At 49.1% G+C, this 20,981-nt stretch overlaps 1 protein-coding gene across 6 annotated transcripts in view; it reads right to left on the bottom strand.

Annotated features, from left to right (window-relative positions):
- GRPR (gastrin releasing peptide receptor) overlaps positions 1-11,379 on the bottom strand; it is a 34,496-nt gene extending 23,117 nt beyond the window's left edge. The window contains exons 1-5 of one of the 6 annotated variants that reach the window (XM_076074668.1): positions 9,560-11,379; positions 9,352-9,527; positions 5,829-5,931; positions 1,932-2,063; positions 1,523-1,639 (exon numbers count right to left, since the gene is read on the bottom strand). The gene's annotated coding sequence lies outside the window, so the exon portion shown is untranslated. The other 5 variants (XM_032972748.2, XM_032972751.2, XM_032972749.2 and 2 more) reach the window with 5 other exon arrangements.
- Between the last annotated feature and the right edge of the window lie 9,602 nt (positions 11,380-20,981).

Genomic DNA, 20,981 nt, shown 5'->3' with positions numbered 1-20,981 from the left:
TTAGAGATCATCATCACTAGTTAGAGACCATCATCACTAGTTAGAGACCATCATCATTAGTTAGAGGTCATCATCACTAGTTAGAAACCATTGTCGCAAGTTGGAGACCATCGTCACAAGTTGGAGACCATCGTCACTAGTTAGAGACCATCATCATTAGTTAGAGATCATCATCACTAGTTAGAAACCATCGTCACAAGTTGGAGACCATCATCTTGACTGTCGAGATGACTGAGTGACGGAGTGGCAGCCGAAGAATGGGAAAGTCCTGGGGATGACGTCCACGCTGGAGGCGTTCAGCGATGAAATCGGCGTTGGAGGGGCCGAGAGAGACGGCTTGGTAGTGGTGGTGGTGGGGGGTGGGAGTGCTTCCGCCTTCATCGATCAGTGGATCGATCGTTGGGCACGATGCAGGCGACACGAGGCGAGGGCGCGTGAAGCGAAGGGCAGGCGCCGTTCCGCCGGGCGCGTGCGGTGCATAACGTGGCAACGACAGACGGTGACCATTTGTCGGCTTCCGATGATCGAGCCGAGACCGCGCGACCAAACCCCGGCGAGCCGAGCAAAATCTGTGGCCAACCGCACCACCGCCCACCCCCCAACATCGTCAGCGTGAGCCTTCATCTCGCAGCGGGTAGGATAGAAATAAATTATTATTCGTGTGTTCGATGCCACCTGATACGAAGCAATAATATAGCATTTAAAATAATCACCGATGATCCCCCCGTGTATGGCCTCCCTGCGGATACATCGCCGCACGTTCCTACGTGACAGCGGAGCGGAATCGTTCACCCGTAAAGCAATTAGCGCCACGTGACCGCGCCAAGCCTCGAAAATGCCCGCAGATAATTAGCGTGGCGCTTAACCCCTCGATGCAAAGACAGTCCGAGTGATGTTCTGCTCAAAGGAGCATTGACGCGATGCTCATCTCCCGCTTACCACCCCAATCAACGGTGGACATTCCGCATTCATATGGCGGGGGCGGGGGGGGGGGCGAGGTTGTCCATTAGAAATGCTGTCAATTTCCGCCAAGAAAAAAAAATCAAACAAAATTGGTACTCGATTTATCGACCGCGGAGTGATGATGGGAACTCGCAACCATCCGAGTGTGAGCCGCTCAGCCTCTGTCTGCCGCCGAGCCACTTGACCTGGTCCCACCGTGAATAAGCCAAACACATTTCACGGGCGTTGTGGACATTTGGTAACGAGACACCGACGCCTGCTGAACGAGGCGAATGTTTCCCCCCCCCCCCCCATCAACAGCAAAACTCTCAGCCGAGTGGCAGCCCGAGTCCAACGGCAGCGGTGGGCGTTGTGGAACGATGCGTGGCAAAGAGCGATTAACACATCGTGGAACAGCCGAGGGTCTGACTCGACCATTTGAAAAACAAATAACATTCGAATCATTTGCAAACATCTCCCCGGCGCCTCTGGCTGCCTAGAAGTATAAATTATGGGTCGCGCAAGTGGCTGGTTGATTCGGCAGGTTGCGTGTGGTGGGGGTAAAGTTTGGGTAACTCACAGCTCTTCCGAGACGCCTGGCCAGCGTGCAAGAGTAGGCCAAGTGCCCTCCTAGAGGGGCTCTTGAGGGCTCGATCGAGTGGAAACCCCTTCTGCCAGCAGTGGCGGCGAGAAGTATCTGCAGGGTTGCACGTACACTTATGAGTTCATCAGATTACTGGCCTTGAGAGGCCAAACTATGAACTGGTGTCGACTTTCTGGGGGGGGGGGGGGGGGGGTTCATCATCATCCCTTCTGTATTTGTGTTGCTCAGAGTCACTGTCAGAATGAAAAATGAGGGCCCAAAGTTTTCCGTTACTGCACCCCTGGCTAACTTTAACTCACGGCTGTAACCGATATTTAACTATTTACGCTTGCTTATATTTCAGGGTGCTCGTTCACCAGTAAGTGAGTGTGCTCGGGCAGCATACGTCGCTAGAAGGGACCGGTTGTGGCCCCTGGTCAGGAGAGAGACACCGCAAACTGCGAATATACAGTAGCAGGCGTCAGTGTCGGGCTTGATCCCACGACCTCTTGTATCCCAGACGAGGTAGTTATCATCTCTGCATACATACATACAAACACGTATTTGATTACAACGGTTGGCTACATACGGTGCGAAACAAGTTCAACATACATACACGGTTTTATATAAATATATAAATTGTTCTCTCCCCCCCCCCCCCCAACATCATGAATAACTGAAATGAATAATGTACATTTTAGAGGTCAAATAAGCGTGCAAGATGGCTTTAGAGCAATGTCTCACCGCTCACTTCAACGGGATAAGAATACAAATACGACAAGAGCACATTTTATTTTTTTAATATTCCCACCGGCATCTCCGGATCGGACTCTATTAAAGTCTAACGAATATAAAGTGCTACTTTTGCCGGATCTTTGTAGACGATGAAAAGCCATTTGAGGCGGCGGAAATTGACTCACTCGTTTTCGTGGCTTGAATAAAAAAAAAACACACAGACACGGCGATAGGTATTTTGAAAGCCATTGGAATAACGATAGGACGGCCGCGACTGAGACTGCACGTGAAAAGTAATAACGCAAATACGAAGACCAGCTATGCTGAAGAATGGTCAAATAACTTCCCCTCCACTATCCGGGCGGTGCACAGAGTGTAGTCCCGTTCTCCTTTAACGTCGCGTGATTTTTGTGTGTGTGTGTGTGTGATGAATAACACGACGATGAATGTATTCGGGAAACACATTTCGGTTTTCATAACGCGGACGCGAATTGGATATAACGCGATCGAGTGAACTGAACTGCGTGGCGTGAGTAGGAATAAGCGGCCGTACAGTGAGGGGAAAAAAGTATTTGATCTCCTGCTGATTTTTTTACGTTTGCCCACTGACGAAGAAATGACCAGTCTATAATTTTAATGGTAGGTTTATTTGAACAGTGAGATTTGCATTTTAATGAGGGAAATAAGTATTTGACCCCCTCTCAATAAGAAAGATTTCTGGCTCCCAGGTGTCGTTTATACAGGTAACGAGCTGAGATTAGGAGCACACTCTTAAAGGGAGTGCTCCTAATCTCAGCTTGTTACCTGTATAAAAGACATCTGTCCACAGAAGCAATCAATCAATCAGATTCCAAACTCTCCACCATGGCCAAGACCAAAGAGCTCTCCAAGGATGTCAGGGACAAGATTGTAGACCTACACAAGGCTGGAATGCGCTACAAGACCATTGCCAAGCAGCTTGGTGAGAAGGTGACAACAGTTGGTGCGATTATTCGCAAATGGAAGAAACACAAAATAACTGTCAATCTCCCTCGGCCTGGAGCTCCATGCAAGATCTCACCTCGTGGAGTTGCAATTATCATGAGAACGGTGAGGAATCAGCCCAGAACTACACGGGAGGATCTTGTCAATGATTTCAAGGCAGCTGGGACCATAGTCACCAAGAAAACAATTGGCAACACACTACGCCATGAAGGACTGAAATCCTGCAGCGCACGCAAGGTCCCCCTGCTCAAGAAAGCACATATACATGCCAGTCTGAAGTTTGCCAATGAATATCTGAATGATTCAGAGGACAACTGGGTGAAAGTGCTGTGGTCAGATGAGACCAAAATGGAGCTCTTTGGCATCAACTCAACTCGCCGTGTTTGGAGGAGGAGGAATGCTGCCTATGACCCCAAGAACACCATCCCCACCGTCAAACATGGAGGTGGAGACATTATGCTTTGGGGGTGTTTTTCTGCTAAGGGGACAGGACAACTTCACCGCATCAAAGGGACAATGGACGGGGCCATGTACCGTCAAATCTTGGGTGAGAACCTCCTTCCCTCAGCCAGGGCATTGAAAATGGGTCGTGGATGGGTATTCCAGCATGACAATGACCCAAAACACACGGCCAAGGCAATAAAGGAGTGGCTCAAGAAGAAGCACATTAAGGTCATGGAGTGGCCTAGCCAGTCTCCAGACCTTAATCCCATAGAAGATCTGTGGAGAGAGCTGAAGGTTCGAGTTGCCAAACGTCAGCCTCGAAACCTTAATGACTTGGAGAAGATCTGCAAAGAGGAGTGGGACAAAATCCCTCCTGAGATGTGTGCAAACCTGGTGGCCAACTACAAGAAACGTCTGACCTCTGTGATTGCCAACAAGGGTTTTGCCTTGTTGACGCCATCTAGACTGCCACTCTACGCCCAACCTTATGGAAGAGGTACGTGGATGACACTTTTGTCATCTGGCCACATGGCCGGCCTGCTCTAGACCAATTCTTCGACCACATCAATTGCATACACCCAGCCATCAGATTTACCATGGAAGTCGAAAAAGATGCCAAGCTACCTTTTTTGGATGTCCTAATAAAGAAGAGATCTGATGGTTCAATGAGCCACTCTGTCTACAGGAAAGCTACCTATACGGATGCTTACCTGAAACCGGATTCCCACCACGATCCATCCCAGAAAATTCCCTCATTAAGACTCTGCACCATAGAGCCCAATGCATATCCGACCAGGAACACATAGCCAGTGAACTCAAGCATGTACACCAAGCTCTTAAGGCTAATAGTTACTCCGACTACACAATCCGAAAAGCTGTCACTCCAACCATGAATAAGGACCCTCTTGAGGAGCCTTTCAAAACCATCACTTTACCCTACATTGCGGGGATCACAAAAAAGATCTCCAAAATCTTGAATAAACACAAGATCCAGGTCCCATTCAACACACCACATAAAATCCGTGATCTGGTTCCGTCTGTAAAACATGTGATTCCGGACATACAGTACCCTGGCGTCTACAAACTAAGTTGCCTCTGTGGTAGTAGTTACATTGGAGAAACCAAACGACATGTCTCGGACCGCATTCGTGAACACAAAGCAGACCTAAAACACGGTAGGACCAACACCTCGGCCGTAGTAGATCACTGTTATAATTCAGTAGGCTCACATGACATCGAATTCTCCAAGACAGAGGTTCTTTGCAAGCCATCTGGCTACCATGAGAGATTCGTTCATGAGGCTATCCACATATACAAACACAGAGACAATTTCAACCGAGAAGATGGATTTTAGCTTAGCAATCATTGGAAGGATTTGATAAACCATTTCGGGTCTTAATTGCTTTTTCACGCTTACGGTGGCTTTCAGACCGCATCCATTATTTTTCGTCTCCCCCCTCCTCTTTTCCAAACATAGATGGACTCGTCCATCTGAACAATCTGCCAAAATCGCTCTCCGTGGTGCTAACGTAAAAAAACGCCACTTTTTTGAAATTTCTTGCTGTGGTTTTCACACCTGATGATGATTGCTTGTGTTGCAGTCGAAACGTCGCGAGAATTTTATTGTTTTATATTTTTATTATTTTATTGTTTCCCTTCTACGTGACTTTACCGAAAGAACAAAGAATAAGGGTTTTGCCACCAAGTACTAAGTCATGTTTTGCATAGGGGTCAAATACTTATTTCCTTCATTAAAATGCCAATCAATTTATAACATTTTTGACATGCGTTTTTCTGGATTTTGTTGTTGTTATTCTGTCTCTCACTGTTCAAATAAACCTACCATTACATTTATAGACTGATCATTTCTTTGTCAGTGGGCAAACGTACAAAATCAGCAGGGGATCAAATACTTTTTTCCCTCACTGTACGGCTGCCTCGGCGTAGCGTGATCATCACACGAGGTGGCGGGATGCTGCTGGATGCTTCTAGATGCTACCCACGCGCCCTAGTCTTTGTTCGGACTGCGTAAGCATCTCACGCGTTATCGCGGACTCTGCTTTACCCCCTATATTATTTATTATTTATAACAACGCGATTTTACCATCACGCGGCTCTCGTCGGGAACGCAACTACCCACCGCGTTATAGGAGGACAGTAACCTCATCCAGCCACGTCACGTTAGGTGTTGCTTGACCATACTTCACCACGCTGGTCAGGGCCAGTTTGTGGAGGGGTAAGAGCTGGAGGAGTGGGGCGGGGGGGGGGTGGAGAGCCATGTCAATGTCAGCCATCACTCGCTAATGATGCTAACCGTGGCCAGGAATGGAACTTATTCTCTTCCTGCGGTTTAGACAGCGCGGTGCGCTAACCACTGCGCCACACAGGGCCATCTCATGGTGGGGGGGGGGGGTCTGCGGGCCCTGGGGGCAAACACCGCCGTGTAGGCCACCCCGACGCCTTCCCACCAAAGCACGGGGCCCGGGCCAGTCTCCCCGACTCGCCGTGTAACCCTCAGACGCGACTTTAAATAAATATAGACACAACGCGTTCTACTTAATTAAACAGACTTTTTCACAAATGTTTTCTCCTACAACATCAGAGTGCAGCGCCGCGTGAAATGCGCACTACTACAATGACAACAATAGTTTAAAGCGATTTGAAGCATGTTTTATTTTGTTGTGGGGGTCGGGGCAGAGCTTTGTGACGTCATATTTCAGGCAGGGGGGGGGGGGTCTGACTTTGACGACCGAACTCTTGGGACGTGACCGCCTGGGTGACCGCTGGGTCGGGAGGGAGTGCGCGGGTTGGTAGCGGTGGGGGGCCCATGGGGGTGCCACCCACGTGAGAGTTGCGGCGGGGGGGGGAGCAGCACAAGTCTTGGGGGGGGGGGGGGGTGCGTGGCGGTGGTGGGCGGAGCGTCGTTTTATGACGGGCACTTGTACGGGCACTTGTTGCTGACTCTGCCCCACTGCGTTGTACAACGCAGCTGCTGAGCACTCTTGACACGCACGAGCGGTGTGTCAGTGTGTGTGTGCAGCGTCTGTGTGTGTGTGCAGCTTCTGTGTGTGTGTGCAGCTTCTGTGTGTGTGTGCAGCTTCCGTGTGTGTGTGTGCAGCGTCTGTGTGTGTGTGTGTGCAGCGTTTGTGTGTGTGTCAGTGTGTGTGCGTGCAGCGTCTGTGTTTGTGTGCAGCTTCTGTGTGTGTGTGCAGCTTCTGTGTGTGTGTGCAGCGTCTCTGTGTGTATGTGTAGCGTCCGTGTGTGTGTGTCAGTGTGTGTGTGCGAGTGCAGCGTCTATGTGTGTGCAGCGTCTCTGTGTATGTGTAGCGTCTGTGTGTGGGTGCAGCGTCTCTGTCTGTGTGTGTGCAGCGTCTGTGTGTGTGTGTGTGCAGCGTCTGTGTGTGGGGGCAGCGTCTGTCTGTGTGTGTGCAGCGTCTGTGTTTGTGCAGCTTCTGTGTGTGTGTGTGCAGCTTCTGTGTGTGTGCAGCGTGTGTGTGTGTGTGCAGCGTTTGTGTGTGTGTCAGTGTGTGTGCGTGCAGCGTCTGTGTGTGTGTCAGTGTGTGTGCGTGCAGCGTCTGTGTGTGTGTGTGCAGCGTTTGTGTATGTGTGTCAGTGTGTGTGCGTGCGTCTGTGTGTGTGTGTGCAGCGTCTGTGTGTGTGTGTAGCGTCTGTGTGTGTATGTGTAGCGTCCGTGTGTGTGTGAGTGCAGCGTCTGTGTGTGTCAGTGTGTATGTGTGCAGCGTCTGTGTGTATGTGTAGCGTCTGTGTGTGTATGTGCAGCGTCTGTGTGTGTGTGTAGCGTCTGTGTGTGTGCAGCGTCTCTGTGTGTACGTGTAGCGTCTCTGTGTGTATGTGTAGCGTCCGTGTGTGGGTGCAGCGTCTGTGTGTGGGTGCAGCGTCTGTGTGTGTGTCTGTGTGTGTGCGTGCAGCGTCTGTGTGTGTGCGTGTGCAGCGTCTGTGTGTGCAGCGTCTGTGTGTGTGTGCAGCGTCTCTGTGTGTGCAGCGTCTGTGTGTGTGTGCAGCGTCTGTGTGTGCGTGCAGCGTCTGTGTATGTGCAGCGTCTCTCTGTGTATGTGTAGCGTCTCTGTGTGTATGTGTAGTGTCCGTGTGTGTGTGTGCAGCGTCTGTGTGTGTATGTGCAGCGTCTGTGTATGTGTGCAGCTTCTGTGTGTGTATGTGCAGCGTCTGTGTGTGGGTGCAGCGTCTCTGTGTGTATGTGTAGCGTCTCTGTGTGTATGTGTAGCGTCCATGTGTGTGTGTGTGTGCAGCGTCTGTGTATGTGTGCAGCGTCTGTGTGTGTGTGCAGCGTCTGTGTGTGTGTGCAGCGTCTGTGTGTATGTGTAGCGTCTGTGTGTGTGGTAGCGGTCAGCCCCGCTGACCGTCCCGCTACGAGCCACTCGGCCACCCAAGTTCAATTCCCACTCACGGCCAACACCGGTGACGATTATCTGAACCGGGCATGGGCCTCCCCTAGGTCGACTCAGCCTCAAATGAGTACCTGGTGCGCTGTGTAAAACATCGCCACTGGGAAGACAAAGGCGGCCGGGCGTGGTGCTGGCCACCCACCCGCTCGTGTGCCGTGCCGGCCCTTCATAGGTGCTACTTGCTAACAGCACTTGCCCCAACAATCTGCTAAGGCTATACGGGTGATCTTTGTCTTTGTGTGCGTGTGTACGGGGAGCGGGAGCGGAGCTGTTAGCGCGCTGCGCTCCGGACCCGGCCACCCGAGTTCGATTCCCGCTAAATGGCCAAACACCTGAATCGCTCCTGGGTCTCCCCTAGGTCGACTCAGCCTCGAATTAGTAGTGCCTGGTGCGGTGTGTCAAACATCGTCACTGGGAAGACAAAGGCGGCCGGGCGTGGTGTTGACCACCCACACCCCCACGTGTACCGCGCCGGCCTTCATAGGTGCTACTCGCGAACGGCACTTGCCCCAGCAGTCTGTACGGGTACCTTTATCTCTGCGAGGGGCTATAACGGAGGTGCTATCGGCTCGGCGATTGAACAGCTCGCCGTACAACGGGCTCAGTTGATTTGCTCCATCTCTCCCGCGTTCAATTTGCCTAACCGCTGCCGTCACTCACCATTCTGACACAACGTGCTTTGTATACGACGCATTCACGTGTGCGCGTTGTACAAAGACAAAGATCCCCCGTATAGCCTTAACAGACTGTAGGGGCAAGTGCTGTTAGCGAGCACCTACACGTACCCTGGACACACACACACACACACGTGTGTGCACCCTGCGCGTTGTGGGTGAGTAACTGGAACACGCTCATGCTACGCCGTCCGAACACAGGACCCGGTACAGATATCACTCGCCGCTGATGTTAGCCGTGACACTGAACTCTAATCGCCGGGGTTAGCAGCTCGGTGAGCTGACCACTGCGCCACCGCTCCATCGACTTCGGATTATATCGTCAATGAGCATTCAGCGTTACGAGAAAACACGTCAGTTTTTGAATATCGGTTGTAATGAATACCGTAGCGCAAACGTGTCGTCTCGTTATGTTACCTCGCACGAACCCACTCTCCTGCAGTACACAACAGTCGACACAACAGTCGACACAACAGTAGACACAACAGTCGACACAACAGTAGACACAACAGTCGACACAACAGTAGACACAACAGGCACACGAACGAAGGTGTTGATAACTTACCCCAACGCAGCCACGAAGCGCAGTGACAGAGTCGGATGCTGAGTGTCTTGAAGCACCCTAAACCACCTGATATGTCCCACGTCTCCCTCCTCTATGTGTCTCTCACCCCTGCCTCTCGTCTCCCTCTATCTCACCTATCTCTCTGTCTCTCACCACTCTCTCTGTCTGTCACCACTCTCTCTGTCTCTCACCACTCTCTGTCTCTCACCACTCTCTGTCTCTCACCACTCTCTGTCTCTCACCACTCTCTCTCTCTGTCTCTCACCACTCTCTCTCTGTCTGTCACCACTCTCTCTGTCTCTCACCATTCTCTGTCTCTCACCACTCTCTCTCTCTGTCTCTCACCACTCTCTCTCTGTCTGTCACCACTCTCTCTGTCTCTTACCATTCTCTGTCTCTCACCACTCTCTCTCTCTGTCTCTCACCACTCTCTGTCTTTCACCACTCTCTCTCTCTCTGTCTCTCACCACTCTCTCTCTCTGTCTGTCACCACTCTCTCTGTCTCTCACCACTCTCTGTCTCTCACCACTCTCTCTGTCTCTCACCACTCTCTGTCTCTCACCACTCTCTCTCTCTCTGTCTCTCACCACTCTCTCTCTCTGTCTGTCACCACTCTCTCTGTCTCTCACCACTCTCTGTCTCTCACCACTCTCTGTCTCTCACCACTATCTCCGTCTCTCACCACTCTCTCTCTGTCTCTCACCACTCTCTCTCTCTGTCTCTCACCACTCTCTCTCTGTCTCTCACCACTCACTCTGTCTGTCACCACTCTCTCTGTCTCTCACCACTCTCTGTCTCTCACCACTCTCTCTCTGTCTCTCACCACTCTCTCTCTGTTTCTCACCACTCTCTCTGTCTTTCACCACTCTCTGTTTCTCACCACTCTCTCTGTCGCTCACCACTATCTCCGTCTCTCACCACTCTCTGTCTCTCACCACTCTCTCTGTCTGTCACCACTCTCTCTGTCTCTCACCACTCTCTCTGTCTCTCACCACTCTCTCTCTGTCTGTCACCACTATCTCTGTCTCTCACCACTCTCTCTCTGTCTCTCACCACTATCTCCGTCTCTCACCAATCTGTCTCTCACCACTCTCTATCTCTCACCACTCTCTGTCTCTCACCACTCTCTCTCTGTCTCTCACCACTCTCTCTGTCTCTCACCACTCTCTGTTTCTCACCACTCTCTCTGTCGCTCACCACTATCTCCGTCTCTCACCACTCTCTGTCTCTCACCACTCTCTCTGTCTGTCACCACTCTCTCTGTCTCTCACCACTCTCTCTGTCTCTCACCACTCTCTCTCTGTCTGTCACCACTATCTCTGTCTCTCACCACTCTCTCTCTGTCTCTCACCACTATCTCCGTCTCTCACCAATCTGTCTCTCACCACTCTCTATCTCTCACCACTCTCTGTCTCTCACCACTCTCTCTCTGTCTCTCACCACTATCTCCGTCTCTCACCACTCTCTGTTTCTCACCACTCTCTATCTCTCACCACTCTCTGTCTCTCACCACTCTCTCTCTGTCTCTCACCACTCTCTCTGTCTCTCACCACTCTCTCTCTCTGTCTCTCACCACTCTCTCTCTCTGTCTGTCACCACTCTCTCTGTCTCTTACCACTCTCTGTCTGTCACCACTCTCTCTGTCTCTCACCACTCTCTGTCTCTCACCACTCTCTCTGTCTCTCACCACTCTCTGTCTCTCACCACTCTCTCTGTCTCTCACCACTCTCTCTGTCTCTCACCACTCTCTGTCTCTCACCACTCTCTCTCTGCCTGTCACCACTCCCTCTGTCTCTCACTCCTCTCTCTCTGTCTCTCACCACTCTCTCTCTGCCTGTCACCACTCTCTCTGTCTCTCACTCCTCTCTCTCTCTGTCTCTGTGTGTGTGTGTCTGACAGAGGTGTATCGCCCCTTATATGCTCCCCCACCGTTCTCTATTCATTGACACAAACGAGCGGGACTACGACGGCCGTCACGCGCACGCAGCTCCGAGGCCGGGAGCCGCTGGGAGGGGTCGCAGTTTGGTACGCCGAGGGGTGGAGAGGCTGGGGAGGGGAGGGGGAGAAGGGGGGTGGAGAGGGGGGGGAGAAGGGGGGTGGAGAGGGGGGGGAGAAGGGGGGTGGAGAGGGGGGGGGAGAAGGGGGGTGGAGAGGGGGGGGGATCCGCGCGTGCCGACAAAGCTGACACCCACAATACCCACCCAGCATCCCACCCACGCACCCACCCGCACCATAGCCCCCCCGCGACCCCATCCACTCCCACCCACGGTCCCCGCCCGCCCCCCCCCCACACACACCTCCCCCCATTCAAAAACATTCTAAACGTTGTAGCCAACGTCACAGCGTCTCCTTACTTCGTGCCCCTGCGTAGCTTGCCTTCGATTCCGCGAGTCGCGTTCGGCGAATGACCGCAAATATACCAACGAACAATCACGCGGACACCACCTTCAGCACGGGAGTCACGACGAGAAACACCTCTAGTCTGACCCTAACACCTGGCGCTCAAGTATCATGAGTTAACAACGAGCCCCTACAAAAATAAAACACTTTGTTACGCTCTCCACGAGACCTCAGACGCGACAACGCTCAACGCGAAGAACTCGAGCCGGCTTTGCAGTTCCTGGGCTTCTCGCGAGCCACGGCGCGTTGACACCGAAGTGGAGAGATTCCTCTGTCTCTGTCTCTCTCTCTCAAGCTATCGTGGGGTGGTGGCACTGCCGGGTTATCCTCGTAGCATAAGTAGCTACATGTGTAGTAGCTACATGTGTAGTAGCTACATGTAGTAGCTACTACACATGTAGTACATATGTAGCTACTACATACATATGTAGTAGCTACATATGTTGTAGCTACGGGCCCCGCACTTTCAAGGGCCCCGCGCTAAATGTTTTCAAGCTATCAATTCCGGTTCAGTGATTCTGCACTCGTGTTATCTGGCCGTATAGCAAATGGAAAAAATACAATTAATTTACAACGCAAGTAAAAAATGTGTGTTTTTATATTTATGTGTTTTTTTTAGGGCCCCCTCTATAACATATGCTACAGGCCCCGCACTAGCTTAATCCGGCCCTGCGTGGTGGCACCCCCAGCGACCGGCCCACTAAACCTCGCGTCCCCCATCTCCTGGCTCAGTGTTTCTTCACGGGGAGGCCACTTTCCCCGACGAGACATCGTCAGTGTGTGTGTGTGACGGCCGCCGCGCGTTTGAAACCGTTGTGGGGTTTGACAGCAGCACGCTGATGACGATGACGACGGGGAGTGTATTCACTCTTTGTGCGTTATCGGGGGGCCGCGCACGTGCGTCTGGGGCCGCACTAAAGGTCACGCAGGGGGCGCACTAAAGGTCACGCAGGGGGCGCACTAAAGGTCACGCAGGGGGCGCCAGTGACCCCGCGGGGCCTTTGCAATGAAGAAGGCTGCTAGATCTCACGAAACGTGCCGTGCTTGCCAGATTTTCCTCCCCTCCCATTATTAAACCCCCCCCCTCCTCCTCCGCGCCCCACTACTCCCTCCTCCATAACTGCCTCATGAACGAGCCCGAGGAATTTCGAATTCCAAATGATCGTAGCAGCAGCTGCTGCTGCTGCTGCGAACAAATCGTTGACTTCAACACCTCCGTTGAAGGTGATTTCCAGCGCGGACAAAAAACATTGGCGCAGCAAAGATTGTCTGCTGCTGCTGCCGCCGCCGCCGCCGCTGCCCGTGACTCCGTTGGGCGTCGCGACTCGCTGCTTGAAGTTACGCCAAAAAAAACCAAAACAATGGGATGCGGATACGTGTGTCCACCTGTTCGACGCGATGCTCGGCAGGCGTACTTCTAGAGCGAACGCCTCGCTCGTGAACGCAGCCGCGAGGGGCAATCGTAGAGAATGTCCTCTGCCAAGGCTCCGTAGTGGCACCCACCCAAAAATCCACTGGGATTGTTGCACGCAGCGTTGTGATACGGTGTTTTTTTTTCTTTTTCTGGAAGATTTGCTGGTTTATCCAGGATGTTGCTGTTGCACGTCGTCGCTTTAAGATGTTTCTCTGTTCATATTTTGTTTGTTGCGGTTGCACTTGACTCAAGAGCCGCATGGCTCACATGGCTATACCTAATAAATGAAACTTGAAACTAAATTTGAAACTTGAAACCCGAGCTGTTTGACATTCATACCCGCCATGTACAGCATCTCACACGTTCCAATATGCAGATGACGGAGCCCTTGCTGCATCAGCGCGCACAGCTTGAGCACATTGACAATTAATTTACCGTTAATTTACAATGTCCCCACGAACTCCTGTATACGAGGCGAGGGAGTTAACATCTCTACATACATACAAACAGTCCTCCGATTAGCGCGGTTGGCTGTGTACGGTGCGAAAGAAGTTCAACAATATAACAGCTGATTAAATTTTTACTGGAGGCACATTTCAGTCGCTGGAGACTCCGACCAAGTCCCTCCAAAGCCACCACCGCCACCACGAAATGCTTTCCAGATGAAATATCATGCAGAAGATGCCACCCTCGAAACGTCCTTCTCTGGTAGCCCAGTGAGGGTTTTATCTTCCACGAATCTCATGGTCCACCCTAAATTGCATCCACTGCATAAACCATGGCAACTTGATGCACAAATGGAAAATTAAGAACTCTTCCAGTCGTAGCGTGCGACTCTGGTCATCCAGAACAGATCGTACAACGAATAACGATGCAATGCCCTGATCCATAAATAGGAAAGAGACATCACGGCGATACTCTCCGCCGCTCCTGAAGCCGTTGTCTGCTGGACTTGACCACCTAGATGTGAAATCGTGGTTGTTGCTCTGCATCTACATCAGCAGCCGGACTAATGAAGAAGAAGGAAAAGTAGAAGCCCAGTGCGCGATGACCCCCCCCCCCCCCCCCACCCTCCAAGATATCTCGGGGTTATCATGGACAGAAGCCAGACGTTCAAGCCTCGCGTAAAAAAAAAAAATCTGTGAAAAGACCGAATGAAAAAACCTCCCTTCTACTTGTAGGAGCGACCTGAGGGCACCCCAGCCGACTCACATCCCGATCCGCTGCCTGGACTTGTGTTGTCACATCCTACACCCTCCCCCAGATCTGGAAATGTATAGCAACCAAATACTCTAAACGCGTGATGTTAATTCTAAATGTGGAGGGGAAAACTGGAGGACTTGGAGAAAAGTCCACGCGACCACGCGGAGAGAGAGAGAGAGAGACGCGAACTCCAAATAGACAGCAGCAGGCGTCAGGGTCGGGATCGAACCCACGACCTCCTGTATACCGGGCGAGGTAGTTAACATCTCCTAGCCACCGCGGCGCCCCAATAAAGTGACAGTCACCAGTGCATGAGTATTTTTTTCCCTTGGCTACGTAAGTGGAGACGATTACACTCGCGATTAATTATCCTGAGTGGAACACCAGGTTGGTGGATGTTAGTCATCAATACAGCTTTAGTGGTTTTGAAAAAAACAATATGTCTCTTAACCATAATGATAATAACATTAAATACCCCTCGCCTTATAAGTTAAAGTCATCCACTATTTGATTACAACAATATATAATCAATTACAATCTCGTAATATATTTCTTCCGTTTTGTGCGTATATCTCGGTCGGCAGGGCATGAGGCTCTTTAATCTCAAGGTCGTGGGTATTGTCCTTAATTGGTGCTCTCTAACAGCACTTGCCCCAACAGTCTGTTAAAGGTTACACGGGGGGAGGTAATCTTTGCTTTTGTGTGTGTGTTGGTGCCACACGTAACACAGACCCCACAACTTTTTGAGTGGAATAACGCAGACGTCCAAAATAAACCGCTCATTTTGAGACCCAAACATCGCAACCTCTCGGCTCTGACATTTCTCGAAAACACTGGAGGTGTGTAACCGTACACCGAATCAGAATATCAATCTGCCAAGACCGCAGACCTTCACAGTAGTGCGATTGTGGTCATGCAACCCAAACTATGGACCGCACAGTAAACCCACTGTGGTAGTCTGCGCTCTTTTAACGGAGGAGGGGTATGAGCAGCAAAAACGACACGGGCTCTCTCTCCGACGAAGCCCTCTCGGCGTGGCCAGCAGACCTCGACATTGGTATTTAGCTCCTGGGCATATTGCCATACGCAAGAATAGAATAGCCCTGAACCAGTGGTGGAAATTCCACGTTCCCATGGCGTGGGGGTGAGTCTATTCTAGGGGATAACCTTTGTTGACTTCCCACAATGTGCGAAAGATTTGTTTCGACCCCAGAGTGATGATGGGCCGTGTTTACCCTCAACTGCAACATGAACTCAAAACCATCTGATTATGAATAAATCACCCATGCAATACTTGGCCAGGAGGAGTGGCAGCGCATACATCCAGGACGGATTTCCATCGGGCTACAACTTATTGTTACGATATTTTATTGTACTATCAACGGGTAAAAAAAAAACCCGAAATGATACGAGCATATATTAATTCCTTTGGCTGCCATTCCATTGCCCGCCTCTGCCATCATTTACTCTGGCGACGGCTCGTGCCCAAGCCCCACTCAGTGTTCTCGCCAAAAAGCACGGTCCGTGTTGAGCCGACACAATCTCGGCTCGGCTGCAAAAGCGAGAGACGGAGTGAAGCGTCGTAGGAGCACGAGGGGTGATGGTGGTGATGGTGACGTGCCAGAGGCCTCCGTTCGACAGCGGACAGAGCACGCGCCAACGAACTCGGCCACCAGAGCTCAAGTCCTCAATTAAGGCCGACAGCAGTGGCGAGTGAATGATATTGTCCAGTTAAGTACAAAATGTTACGTATTCGCCCAATGCCACGGGGAATAGACTCACACATCCGCGAAACCCTACCCCCGTAACCCCCCCCCCCCCTCCCCGATGGTCCTGCCAGAATTATTTTTTCCGGCCACGGACATTGGGATACATTTACGGTACGAGCTTGCTGTACCACGATCTGTGGATCCCGCTGCGTTCATGGAGAGAGAGAGAGAGCTCCTGCCCCTAACATTGCGAGCAAAACATAAAAAACCTCACATGCGTCAGTTGCATGCCGGCATAAAAATAAATGCTGCTGATTAACATTTCAGTTCGGTTGCAGTTTATTTGGAAGCTCCCGGTGAGCTAAGACGCTCTTGAATCGGGTTTCATCAACAGAAGCATCGGGTTCCCTGGCAAACATCGCGGGCGCAACTGGTCGCAAAGATGAATAGAAAGATAAATAAATATATGATGAAGGGGAAAAATGGCAAACAATCACAGAGTGTCAAGTATATTACGAAATTATATTTTGGATGTTTAACTAAAGTCAGGATTTTTTTTTTTAATCGAAGAACATATTGCAAATAAGGCATGCAATGGAAATGGTTAGTTTCCCTGAGGAATACCACATCTCAAGCTACAGTAATAATTACAACAATCACGATATTTGCAATGTGTAACATAACGCAACATTTATATATCAGGAAACGTAGGGCAGAAAGGCATTTAAAAAAAAACATTACACACGCACAATAAGTCACTGACAGGCAACTGTGGTCTGGAAGGAAAGTTAAATGAGGCTCAGCGAATGTCTCATTTTGTCCTCGTGTTATTTAGCTCCAGCCCACCGTGTCGATTTCCACCGCCCGCTGAGATAGTGATTCAGAGTGATTCAGAGGGAGTGATTCAGAGGGAGTGATTCAGAGAGAGAGTGAATCAGAGGGAGTGATTCAGAGTGATTAAGAGTTATTCAGAGTTATTCAGAGTGATTCAGAGAGAGTGATTCAGAGTGATTCAGAGTGATTCAGAGAGAGTGATTCAGAATGATTCAGAGAGAGTGATTCAGAGTGATTCAGATAGAGTGATTCAGAGTGATTCAGAGAGAGTGATTCAGAGTGATTCAGAGTGATTCAGAGAGAGTGATTCAGAGTGATTCAGAGAGAGAGAGTGATTCAGAGTGATTCAGAGAGAGTGATTCAGAGAGAGTGATTCAGAGTGATTCAGAGAGAGTGATTCAGAGAGAATGATTCAGAGTGATTCAGAGTGATTCAGAGAGAGTGATTCAGAGTGATTCAGAGAGAGTGATTCAGAGTGATTCAGAGAGAGTGATTCAGAGTGATTCAGTGTGATTCAGAGAGAGTGATTCAGAGGGAGTGATTCAGAGAGAGTGATTCAGAGAGAGTGATTCAGAGTGATTCAGAAAGAGTGATTCAGAGTGATTCAGAGTTATTCAGAGAGAGTGATTCAGAGTGATTCAGAGAGAGAGATTCAGAGTGATTTAGAGAGAGAGAGAGTGATTCAGAGAGAGTGATTTAGAGTGATTCAGAGAGAGTGATTCAGAGAGAGAGAGTGATTCAGAGAGAGAGAGTGATTCAGAGAGAGTGATTCAGAGAAAGTGATTCAGAGAGAGTGATTCAGAGAGAGTGATTCAGAGTAATTCAGAGAGCGCCTTCGGAGTGATTGGGTTGAGTCTGTTAGTGCCTGCTAAAGTTTGCATCACCAAAGACAAAGGCCTCATCCTGTATTATGGCCTTACCAGACTGTTGGGCCAAGTGCTGCTCGCTAGCACCCACGATGGCCAGCACTGTGGTACGCGAGGCAGTGGGTGGCCAGCACCACGCCCGGCCGCTTTTGTCTCACTAGTGGCGGCGTTTACTACACAACCGCTACCAGGTACTTATTTGATGCTGAGTCGACCTTTATCAACACCAGAATCTCACACACACACGCACGAGTGTAGAACTCTTAAAACATGTTGTAATAAATGTCCTTTGCCATGGCACTCTTTGCTGAGCGAAATCAGCTTGCGTGTAGGTGCTCAATAGATCTCTCGATCGCGGGTCCGTGAGTGAAATAGTTTTAGTGGGTGATCTAAGTTGGAATTGGCTAAACCCACCGGCCGTGGCCACAAATTTTACAGATGAATTTAAACTGTTTCAATTAATAAATGTGCCCACAAGACCCAACCTAAAAAATCCGGGACAGTTAACTCTGCTTGACGTCCTATTGACAAATGCCCCTCACAATTTCGCACTGACTGGTGTTCTGGGTAATAACCTTAATGATCACTCCTTCATTTTTGGGGTGAGATCATCAGCCAGACCCAAAGCCCCCCCTAAAATTGTTGAGAAGCACTATTTGAGGCACTTCAGCACTCAGACATTTACTAATGATGTGCTTCACACGGATATTGATAAGGTCTGTGATATCCCCAACCTGACTACGGCTTGGGAGACTTTCAGGTACACGTTTCTCCAAATTCTTAACAAACATGCTCCGTTGGTTAGATTTAAAACTAAAGGCAACCGCCCACCATGGTATGATCCTTTGATTACAAAGCTCATGAAAACTAGGGACAAGGCTTGGGCATGTGCTCAGAAAAGTAATTTGGTAAATGACTGGCTAGAATACAGGATTTTAAGGAATAGATGTGTAAAAAAACATACGGCATGCAAAAAATGGCTACTTTTCCTCCACTCTCCTGGAATTACATGGAAATGCCAGGATTTTTTGGAAAACAATCAAATCTATCGAAAAGGCATCCAAAACAGACAATCTGCCCGTTGAGCTTAACCGAAATGGGGAATATTTTTCAGATCCCCAAAAAATAGTTGACAATTTTAACCTTCATTTTTCTGAAGCTGGTAATCTTTTTGGTAATGTATTGGGAGTCACCCCTGCTCCTGCAAATTCCTACACCCCTGTCCAAACATTAAACGAATTTAGTTTCCAACCAATCCACGAAAGTAATGTTCTGAAACAACTGTCCTACCTCAAAGGGTCCTCCTCTACCGGAGCAGATAGTATTCTCGTCTTTGCTCTACTAACTGTTGGTCACCTAATATACAAACCTATAGCCCATATTTTCAACCTGTCCATCAAAGAAACATCAGTTCCTCTAGAATGGAAACATTCCTATGTCCGTCCACTTCACAAAGGGGGCCCTAAAGATGATCCCAATAACTACCAACCTATCTCAATTTTGTCCCCATTGATGAAAATTTTTGAAAAATTATTGAACTACCAAATTAGCAGTTTCCTGTCCACCAACAATCTACTACATCTAAAACAATCTGCGTTCCGAAAAAAATACAGCATCACATCTGCTGCATTAGACTCTTTGAATCAAATTTACAATAGCCTTGATAATAAGCAGTACTGTGCCTGTCTTTTTCTTGACCTGTCCAAAGCTTTTGATACAGTAGACCACAACACCCTGCTTAGTAAACTAAGTTGCCTCGGTTTTTCCGAGAACACAGGACAATGGTTTAAAAATTACCTCTTTTCTCGCACCCAAACTGTATTCACAGATGGTTGGAGGTCAAACAGTGTTAACATAACACAAGAGGTTCCACAGGGTTCCATCCTCGGCCCCCTCTTGTTCTCTCTTTATGTCAATGACTTGGGCACTGACCTGGATCATTCCAGGGTAAATCTTTTTGCAGATGACACGATACTGATTACTGCTGGCCGCTCTCCGGATGACGTGATTGCTAAGCTCCAGGGTGATTTCAACAAACTACAACATCAGCTAGTTTATCTTAAACTAGTCTTGAATACCTCCAAAACCAAGGTGCTATGCTTCTCACCGGGATTAAAGCAGGAAGTAATTTTTCCCCAATTACATTCCTTGAATAATTATCAAATAGAGCAAGTAAATATCTATAAGTATCTTGGGGTCATCCTGGATTCAAAACTTAATTTTGAAGATCGCATTGATTATATTGGTAAAAAGACAAAAATAGATTTTCTGTATCGACACAAGCATTGTTTCCCCCCAATGTTCCATTTGGAATTGATAAAAGCTACCATACTGCCTCTACTTGACTACTGTGACATCGTGTATAAATCAGCCCCAAGTACTGTACTGAAAAAGCTTGATTCCATCTATCACTCGGCCTTAAGATTTGCATTGAACTGCCCATATAGGACTCACCACTGTGATCTCTACATTGGGTCAAACTTAACATCTCTTAATGTTCGACGGCTTTTGGACCAGATCTTATTTATTCACGATGTACTTACAAAAAAATCCGCAGACTACCTACTGGATCTCCTCTCTGTTTCAAAGAACAAATTTGACCTCGGGTCTTCGCTCATCTACCAGCTTCACATTCCCTATTGCCGTACAAAAACCGGAGGAAGGGCCTTTGCTATTGATGCCCCCAGGGTCTGGAATGCTATTGCCAATAAACTGCAACTTGAATCACTACCTATGAGATCTTCACTCAAAACTGCTCTAGAGGAGTTGTACACCCCTAGCTGCCACTGCTATTCAGTGGTCTAAAATATGGCTCTAGATTTTGGTGTTATAATATATTTATGTAGTTTATTGTTAAAAATTCGGTCACAGTCCCTATGATCACTGTTACATTGCATTTATGGCTTTTATTTTGGTGATTTCGAAAACTTTTTTTTGGTTTTGGCCATGTTTTTGTTTATTGTATACGGAGTTAGACTGATGTCCTTAATCTTAGTTGTCTTGTGGTTGTTGTTGTTGTTGTTATTTTGACTTGCATCCCACTGGGATTTTTTGCACACAGCGTTGGTGTACGGTGCTATTTCAGGAATATTTTTGATGTTTTTTTCCTGGATTTTCTGTTTGCACAGTCACATAATCACTTTAAGATGTTTTCTTGTTCACGTTTTTTTGTTTGTTGCGGTTGCACCTGATTCAAGAGCCGAA

Source organism: Petromyzon marinus, chromosome 49, assembly GCF_048934315.1.
Source record: "Petromyzon marinus isolate PM22_M1 ecotype Great Lakes invasive population chromosome 49, UKy_Petmar_22M1.pri1.0, whole genome shotgun sequence".
Taxonomy (NCBI): Eukaryota; Metazoa; Chordata; class Hyperoartia; order Petromyzontiformes; family Petromyzontidae; genus Petromyzon; species Petromyzon marinus.
This window is presented reverse-complemented; position numbering and strand designations above follow the sequence as displayed.